Raw genomic sequence first — 10027 nt, 5'->3', positions numbered from 1 at the left:
CATTTTTTGAGTATTTAAATATAAATACAAAATACTTTGTTGAAAGGGGTATTTAAATACTCTTCGTAAATACTTTTCATCATGAGTATTTAAATACAAAATATAAATACAGTATTTAAATACCGCAACTACTACCATAAATACTGTGAGGAAAATGTCATCTGGAATTACAGAAATAACGATGATCATAACGACAAATCAGCAACGAACAATAGCATATGGTGATTTTAATGTTAGAAGTTCCTCGAAGACAGCGTCTTTTAGGCATATTCTGTTCGGCCGTACAATCAAATTCGTAAAGGAGAACAGCATCTCCACAAGTGCCGATGAACAAATGCTTGAATTAAATTTGACGAAGATGCTTCGTACAACACGGTAATTGGGTAGCCGCGACCGTCTGTCCGCCACAACAGTGAAAAACTTGCCATCTAAAATGGTTTGTCGCATGCGCATGCTAGCGCAAACACGGCATAACTGCGCTCCAAACATGCCCTTCTTCCCGAAAGGTCAGAAGCAAGGCGACTTTAAGATATGAGTCAGTATACAGGGTGTTTGCGGTAACGTGGCCAGAAATTATATTTAAAGCAACCAATACAAGAAAAGCAAGTGGTACTTTTCTGCTACTTGAGTAAGAAACAGGTACTGCCTCACTATAGTAGCTCGTGTTTCTTAGTCAAGTAGCTGAAAAGTAGCGCTGGTTTCTCTTTTATCGCTCGCTTTGAATAAAATGTCTGGACACGGTAGAGCAAACACCCTTTGTACTGTATTTAGGAGTATTTATAAAGTATTTACAATAATAGATACAAAAAATGGTATTTAAATATAATTATAAATACATTTTTCGAGTCTGTATTTAAATACAAAATATAAATACATGTATTTATATTTTAAATAGTATTTTAATTACAATGTATTTAAATACTGCCCATCCCTGCACTGCAGTACCGGCGCTATGTAGGTGGCGTTTCTTTGCCTACGTGTAAGTACCTACAGGGTGGCTACGCCAACTATGGACAGAATTTTATAAAATAGGGATATGCCTTTCTTTCAATTACAATAAATGTGACATATTCTTGCTGAAGCGGGCCATCTTATGGCCACACTAAGCAACCTGCGCATTGTCCACATTAATTTTGACTAATGAACTTTTTAATTATGAGAGAGAACTTTTGCGCAATGACAACATCTGCACCTTTTGGAGCCCACGCGCTTTTTCAGAAAAAGGATCGAGGAAATGGCCCCGGAAATAAGCAATGGCAGATCTGGTGGTTATTTTTGTCCCTCCGCCAGGAGAAGCGCTTTCTTCCTTGCCCTTAAATGCGAGGGTGAAAACGCTGCTGTTGTGCTCCCTGTGGCGAGGATTGCAAGGAAAAGATTTTTCTCGCGGAAACAAAGAAAAACCGGTATCAACACCAGGCTCGTGGAACGTGTAAGCAAAAGTGACACCCGCCTGTACGAGATTGCACGTTCAGGTTACCTATTCTAAGGCAGCACACTGTCCTGGTCCTCTATTGTCGGGACACTGGAACTGCCGGTCCTGTATAGGCCCACGTTTGCCATTATTCTTCCAATAATCGTTGCTGCATGGGAATGTTGGTCCAAGGTTGCCATCCACCGGTCAATATTCGCTGGTCAGAGGAAATATGGTCGCCAGATAACCATGAAAAAGGCGATATTGGCTTTATATGGGCAATGTGGTCCGAATATAGCCGGTGGCCAAACAACATTGACTCAAAGTGCACAATGTGGTCTACATACTGTCGGCCAAAGGATGTTGGCTGAAAACTGGCAATACTATTAACATATGACCGTCAGTCAAACAATATTCCATTAAACTTGGAAATATAGTCTTCATATAGCTACCGACCAATGAATATTGGCTGAAAACTGGTAATATGGGTGTACATATAGCCGTCGACCAAATAACATTGGATGCAGCTGGGCAATATGGTCTACATATAGCTGTGGAACAAATAATATACCAGGCAGCACACAATATTGGGCCATATTGGCTGAGCACTGGCGATACAGGCCCTATTATGAGACCCGTTTTGCCATGACTTTCTCCATACTGACTCAAACTTGGCCATATGGGCCTATATAGCCAAGTTTGAGCCAATATGGGGAAAATGTCGGCAACATGGGCCCCATATTGCCCATGTGCTCCTAATATTGACTGAAAATGCGGAAAATGGGACTAACCCGTATTTGGTACTGGTACCGAATGCCAAGCAGCACGGCAAGATTGGACGTTGGAGCGGGTGAAATTCCCTACTCAATACGTCGTTACAACCTACAACTTCCCGCAGACGATACACATTGTTCGAAACGGTCAATATCTGGCACTCCCACTGTAACATGCACTGTAACTCAGCTGATACAGCTGATGCAAACAGCTGTCACCTTACTTCACGATGCCAATCGGTCGTAGCTGCGGAACAAAACGAAGCGACACAGAGCGTGTGGTCGTTTCAGCGAAATCGCGTGTCCTACCACCGGTAGTGCGCATGCGCGACACTCGGATCGGTCGTTTCATTCGAGCGAAAATGTCGGCGGTCATAGTCTCTAATGGCAATGGAAGCTGCAGGTCAAGTAAAAAATGCCATGTCTGATGAAAAGGGATAGCCGTTCTGTACCGCAGGTGCCTTGAAGTTATGCAGATGCAGAGCGAGATGCTCTGGCGTATGTCCGTCACCATCACGAAAGTGTTTCGCTCCTTTGTACTCTAGGAGCGGATTGTAAGTTTTTGGGTCATATAGTACTGACATCCCAATGACGGCTTCTGAGGGATGTTTCGTATGGGTAGTTCTCTGGGACTACTTGGATCCTTGAGCAAGACGCACCTGTTCTTCGTTGCACCTGTTGCACCTGTTCTTCGTTCATAGGGCGATGTACTATTGTCTTTGTAACGCGACGCAATGTAAATCAGTTAAATGTGCGCGAGAAAAAAAGGAAAGGCGAATGAAATAATAGTGGTGGATATTATACCGTATAATGCATTTATTACACGGACTCATCACCGGCATTATCACGGAAGAATTGGCACAATTCGGGCAAAATGGACTTTCCAATATAGGCAGCTCATATGGGGCCGTTGTTGGTGAACCTGGCAGCCCACACTGGGCCAATATTGGTGTGCTGCCTGGAATATGGTCCACTTTCAAATGCAATATCGGCACAACACAAGGCGCGACGACCCGGCGTCGGGAACGTGGCGCCCCCATCGCCCGGCAGGTCCGACCTGTCGCAGCAGCCCGCTCTCACATTATGGTTGGGTCGCTGTGGGAGTCGAGAGCCCTACGTCGAACTGTACGTAGCTCACCCATGTCCGGGGAAATGGGAGTCCTGGCGGTTGAGCCAACCCGGAGGTTGCGTTGGACCCGTAAGGGCCCCTTTGGGAAGGCAACACACCGCTTTGGCCCCTGACTTCTCGTAGTCGGGAGGTCCTGGGAGGTCCGACCAGGACTACGCAGTTCAGTCACTGCCCCTTCTCCTCTACACTTCCCTCCCTTCCTACTCCTCTTTCCTTTCCTTCTATACCCCCTTTTCTTTCCCTCTCCAAGTCTTGGCAGTGGCAGGGACCAACCTCGAGCAGCGTTTTCACCTCTCTGAGTACACTGCTCTCCGAAATGCTGGCGCGTTGAACGCGTCCCCTGGTTGGGCTCGGTGGTGGGTGGCATAACGTGAGTACCGAATATTTCTATTCCACTTCATGGGTTCTGAAAATCACAAAAAACAAGATCGACCCCTGAAAAGGAGTCGCACCGAGGTCACGCTAAAGGTCGACAAGAAACACGCAGAATACTCACTATCAGAGTTATCTTTCCCGAGGTTTCTGGTGGTACATTCAGCCGACGCTGAGAGGCCAATGAGCAGAATATCTCCATTCGTGATTGCAAAAGACATCGAAAAGATTGTAGGAAAGGGCTATTCAGCCAAAAATCTTTTTTCTGGAGATCTACAAGTTTAGGTACAGACAGAGAAACAAAGTGACGCGTTGCAAGCCACCAAGCAGATTGCTGGAACGGACGTTTGTGTTACCCCACATCGTGTACTCAACACCGTGAAAGGTGTTATCTCAGATGATGATTTACTTACAAGCTCGGAAAACGAAATCTTAGAAGGTCTGTCTTCGCAAGGGGTCACCGCGGTACAGCGTATAAAAATCCGTAGGGAAGGCAAAGAAATCCTGACAAAACACATTATACTGTCGTTCTGTTTGCATTCTCTACGTCCATACGTACGTCCATACATCCCAAATCCACGGAGATGCTTTAAATGCCTGCGCTTTGGGCATGGTTCCCAAACTTGTCGTGGCGAAGCCATCTGCCCAAAGTGTGCGGGAAAAGACCATGTACCTGAATCTTGTACTAATGCAATTAAATGCTTAAACTGCGCAGGCGATCACCCAGTTTTTTCAAGGTCATGCCCTCGATGGCAACAGGAGAAAGAAATTCTAAAGATTAAAACAATACAAAACATATCGTATAAAGCGGCAAAATCACAGCTTGATTTCCAAAGAGTTGGATCCTTTGCGGAGGTGGTGCGAAGGGGAATGGCCCCACCCCCGACGTGCGTTGAGACTCGGACACATTCTAAGCAGGAGTCTCAACCCAACATTCCCCAAAAGACTAGGCGGAGTACGCAGAGACTGCAGCCAGTCTCCGTAGCCTGCCAAACGGAGTCCAGTGAAGAAACCTCTTCGGAGGCTGTCGCCACCCCATCTTCTGGGGGGAAGTCAATGATGGCAGTAGAGGGAAATCAACAACCCATGGAACTTTCGGATGCAGATGACCGTGCATCGCTGAAGTCAGTGTCGAGTACATCTAGCTTCCATGGCCGAACAGAGGCTTCAAAAGGGAAACGTTCAAAAGGCAGAGGAAGAGGCACGACAACAACTTAAATAAGTTGTTAAAGTTTTAAATATAGCCTAACAAAATTACTTTGCCTTTAGAAAGGCACATTTCTAATAATGAGTATTTCCACTACGCAGTGGAATTGCTGAGGCTTACGGAGCAACTTGGATGACGTATATGCCATAACTGAAAGGTACAATACAGTGGCTATATGCCTACAAGAAACTTTTCTTCCCGGAAATAACATAAACCCATTGAAATACTTTAATCTTTTCTCTAAAGCGAGGACTGACACAGCGCGCCCCTCTGGAGATGTGGCAATACTTACAAAGAAAAATTTACCAGCAAAAGAAATTCCTCTTGTCACAGGTTTTGAGGCAGTTGCAGTGCAGATCTGCATCGATCAAGTTTTTACTCTATGCTCCTTGTACATCCCTCCAGATTTTGACTTTGATTCCCTGGAACTAGAGCGACTTCTGTTGCAACTCCCACAACCATTTGTGGTTCTCGGTGATCTTAACGCACATAACCCCTTGTGGGGTAGCAACAGATATGACATACGTGGTAAACATATTGAAAATGTAATACATGCCCATTCTTTGTGCGTGCTGAACATGGGAGCTTTACATCATACCTTCTCGTGTTTAGATGTATCGTTCTGCACAGCATCGATATTTCAACGCTTTGAATGGTCAGTGAATGACCATCCTTATGGAAACGATCATTTCCCGACAAACTTGAAGTATGTACAACATTGTAATTCTCTTTTAACGCGGCCGCAGAGGTGGAAACTGTCCCGCGCAGATTGGGAAGCTTTCCAAAAAATATGCTTATTGGGACCGTTATCCTCTGGTATGACAGTCGACCAGGCGAATCAAAGCATTGTGGAGGCAATAATACCCGCTGCTGGAAAAACTATTCCAAAAACAACAACCTCCCTACCTAAACGTCCTAAACCCTGGTGGACTGATGAATGTAAAAAGTCATTTAAGGAACAGAGGAAAGCTTGGGGAACATTTCGTAAGTTCCCAACGCTGGAAAATCTTATAGATTTCAAGAGGAAGCGTGCTGCAGCGCGGCACACTCAACGAAAAGCCAAAAGAAAATCTTGGCACGAATTTCTTACATCTCTTAATCGCAACACCCCATCTAAAGTTATATGGGATAGGCTAAAGAAAATCAGAGGTAGTTATCGAGGTTTTACGATGCCTATGATTCATGTGAATGGAGTACCTTGCAAGAACCTAGACGAACAAGCAGATGCCCTGGGTGAATATTTTCAAGAGATATCTAGTTCGTCACACTACAGTCCACGTTTTTTAAAATACAAGAGCAGAGAAGAAAATAAACGTATCGTCACTAGCACATTTGATACTGAACCCTATAACACAGATTTCACGTTTGACGAATTTGAACAGGCTTTGTGCATTGCTAAGAAAACAGCCCCTGGGATGGACTCCATACACGTTGATATGATCAAACACCTCTCAGTTGAGTCACAGGCTACACTTTTAAAATTTTTCAACCAGATATGGAGGGAAGGGAAGTTACCTTCTGGATGGAGAGAAGCAGTTATCGTACCCATACTCAAACCTGGAAAGGAACCGTCATTACCTAGCAGTTACAGACCGATTGCACTGACCAGTTCGGTAGCAAAAATTATGGAACGTATTGTTAACAACCGCTTAGTGTACGTATTAGAGGATAAGGGCGTTTTTAATAAATACCAATGCGGCTTCCGCGGGGGTCGGTCGACAATGGACCACCTAGTACGTCTGGAGACACAAATTCGGGAAGCGTTCATACGAAACCAGTATTGCATCTCAGTATTCTTCGACTTGGAGAGAGCATATGATACTGTCTGGAGATATGGAATCCTACGAGATCTTAGGTCATACGGAATCTGTGGGCGTATGATCAGGTTCCTCGAAAGCTTTCTTCAAGATCGTACGTTCCTAATACGCTTGGGAACCACATACTCTCGACGCTTTATTCAAGAGAACGGAGTCCCGCAGGGATGTGTTTTAAGTGTCACGCTCTTTATAATGAAAATTAATTCTATATCTAAGGCTATACCTCAAAACATCCCATTTTCACTTTATGTGGATGACGTCCAACTGTCGTACAGCTCGGTTAACCTCCGCGGGGCGGAGAGACAATTGCAGAGTGCTATAAACAAACTTTGCAACTGGGCGGACGAAAATGGCTTTCGTTTCTCGGCTGAGAAGTCTACATGTATGGTTTTTTCGCGCAAAAGGGGAATGCTCCTAAATCCGACCCTTAAGCTAAACAAGCGTGAACTCCCAACACGAACAGAGCACAGGTTTCTTGGTGTTACCTTCGACCAGAAGCTGACATTCATACCACACATCAAACAGAAATGTAATAGAGCTCTTAATATAATGAAGATAATATCACATAAATCATGGGGAGAGGACAAAGACACAATGGTGGAAATTTACAGATCCGCTGTACGTCCAATACTTGACTATGGAGCTGCAATTTATGGGTCAGCTAGACCATCAGCATTGAAAATTCTTGACCCCATACAAAACCAAGCTCTTCGCCTGGCGACGGGAGCATACCGTACCACTCCAGTGGAGAGTCTTTATGCAGAGTCAGGCGTTTGCAGCCTTAGAAGGCGAAGGCAATTCCTTTCTTTCATGTACGCTGCGAAAATAAGGAGTCAACCAGAAAATCCTGCACATGTATGCATTACTGAAACCCGACACAAAAGACTCTTCGAAAATAAACCAAGAGTAGTCCCCCCATTAAGTATGAGATTGGAACAAAAAGCCCAACATGTGAACTTCCTGGACTTCCAGAACCCCCTCTTTGGAGCAGTTGCCAGTACAGCTCCGTGGGAGAGAAAGAGGTTCTCATGTAACCTTGCACTAACTAAATATGATAAGAAAGCGGTCAATTCGCAGGCCATCAAACAAGAATTTCTTGCCATAAGGGACAGTTACGGGAAGCACGATAAATTTTATACTGATGGTGCAAAAGGCAAAACTGGAGTTGCGTGTGCTTTCGTTGCTAGTACATTTAAGGGATTGACGAAATTAAATAAGCTCTGCAGCATTTTTACGGCAGAACTGTATGCAGAGTTGTGCCTAACTCGTTACAAGTAACTCGTTACTTGGTAACGGTTACTTTTTTTGGTAACGAAGTAACGATTCAGTTACTTTTTAAAAAATTGTAATAGTAACGGAATCAGTTACAAAAGTTGGTAACTGGTTACTGACGTTACTCGTTCCTTTTCTTGAGCGCGGAGGAGTACATTTCGGCACTCCGTGTGGCGCAATGCGTGCAGATTTGACCTGCGTGACGTGTGACTCAAAGTATTTTTGCAGTCCCTCACTGGATGTGTTGTTGTCCTTTCTCTTATTTCCATAATCTCCGACCATCACTCCTTCCCAAGAATGGCCACCAATTGTGCTATGGCTAGAAAAAAACGCATTTCGACTTCTAGCCTTTTCTGGTCTTTGCTAAGCTTCAGAGCGCTCTAAATTATGACGCAGCCCCTCGTCTGTTTTTGGGAACCGTTGGTGATCGGTGGCACGAAAACCAGTGTTTTTTCTTGTGGTTTCGTAATCTCCGATTCCCCCCCCCCCCCCCCCACACACACACACGCATACACTTCGGAAACAAGGAAGAAGGTCCAGGCAAACGGAGATAGATTCATGGTAACGGGCCGAGAGACACGGAACACGAAGGACGGACGACAAATTTCGAGTATCAGCGTCTTCTGAAGTGCAATTCCTCATTAATAAAGGGTTGAAGGCAAGTGACGGCATGTTTGTTGGCTCCTTTAACTATGCTGCGGTAACGTAAAAGTAACTCGTTACCTGTGAGTAACGAGAACTCGTTACTTTTGTAAGTTGGTAACGAGTAACGTATTTAGTTACTTTTTTCTGAAGTAACGGGTAACGGTATTTAGTTCCTTTTTTTCGGTAACGGGCACAAGTCTGACTGTATGCGATTAATATGGCGTTAGACAGCATAAAGGAACACAGTGTTAAATCGCCTGTCATATATACGGACTCCTTGAGCTCACTTTTAGCTATAACGTCCACCAAGCAAACAAATAATTATTTGGTGAAGAATATCCAAAATAGTGTACTCACACTTTCGATGATGGGACATGCGGTGAAATTTATGTGGGTTCCAAGTCACATAGGAATTAAAGGAAATGAACTTGCAGACCATGAGGCTGCACAGGCACTTTTAGGGAATATCACGGAACAAAGAATTCTGCTGCATGACTTCAAAAGAGCAGTGCAGAAAGCTCTGCATTGTGACTGGCAGCGAAACTGGAATGAACAAGTCAGAAACAAGCTGCACATGATAAAGCCAACATTGTCATTGACAAATGTTTCTAACAGAATGGATCGCAGAAGAGAAGTGACCTTGTGCAGGCTGCGTGCAGGTCACACCTTTCTTACCCATACATATCTTCTTAAAAGAGAGGACCCGCCTCGCTGCGAATTCTGCGATGACATCCTCACAGTACTTCATTTCTTGCTGATATGCCCTGTATATGAACGGCTACGACGAAAGCATTTTAAACAGATCTACGATATGCTCATTCCACTTCATCCTGCGCTCCTGATAGGAGATGAACCGCTTGTGGAGTTTGACTCTGTACTAAACTTCCTTAAGTACATCAAGCTCCTCCAATACATCTGACATTGTTTCAACCCAGTGATCGCCCAGTAGATAAACTTCGCTCTGAACACTGAACCCGCAGGAACAGGGACGTAGGCCCTCGCCTGAGTGTGCTCCGAAGTTCATCAGAACACAGGAATATTGGTGACTCCCTCGCCTGGAGCACCCTTGGAAACTCTTCGGGGTAGAGGGCTGGGTGATCCCCTCGCCAGGAGAACCGCCGAAGTTTCGTGAACGGAGAACCGCGAAGCAGAGGAATATTGGCAACTCCCTTGCCTGGTGTTTCTCCAAAGTTCCGCAGCTCAGTACCCTTAATATACTAAGTTCGACTATCTGCCTTGAATACATCACGTAGAACTACTTGTCTATACATTGGCCACCATATATCAGACTTGTACGTAACGGGTAACGGGTAATTGCGTTACTAGTAATCAATTACTTTTTTGAGTAATTTGTAACGTAATCGATTACTTTTGGGGCCCAGTAATTTTTTGAGTAATTCA

Source organism: Ornithodoros turicata, chromosome 1 (genome assembly GCF_037126465.1).
Source record: "Ornithodoros turicata isolate Travis chromosome 1, ASM3712646v1, whole genome shotgun sequence".
NCBI lineage: Eukaryota > Metazoa > Arthropoda > Arachnida > Ixodida > Argasidae > Ornithodoros > Ornithodoros turicata.
The sequence above is the reverse complement of the archived record's forward strand: the minus strand, read 5'-3'. Positions refer to the sequence as shown.